The sequence below is a fragment of the Phaethon lepturus genome, unplaced genomic scaffold (assembly GCF_000687285.1).
Source record: "Phaethon lepturus isolate BGI_N335 unplaced genomic scaffold, ASM68728v1 scaffold37011, whole genome shotgun sequence".
Lineage (NCBI taxonomy): Eukaryota > Metazoa > Chordata > Aves > Phaethontiformes > Phaethontidae > Phaethon > Phaethon lepturus.
In genome coordinates, this window is record NW_010520437.1 from 1 (window position 1) to 315 (window position 315).

Sequence of the window (315 nt, forward strand, 5' to 3'; positions counted from 1 at the left end):
CCCCAGCGTCCTGGTGACTGGCCCCATGCCTGACCCACCGACGGCCAAGAGGAAGAAGAAGAAGAAGATGACAAAGGAGCTGCCAGAGGCACCCAAGGTGTCAACCCCGAGGAGGGCACCGTCCAGCGACCAGGGGGACTGCAGGCCGGGACCCGCCCTGGACGTTGGGGTTACCACCAGCGACCCAGAGGTGCCCAAGAGGAAGAAGAAGCGCAAGCGGGAGCAGCCGGGGTGACCCCAGGCACAGCGGGGTCCCCCCATGTGTCCCCCAAGGCTGGGTCACTGATAAATTTAATTTACTATAAAAACGCGGAT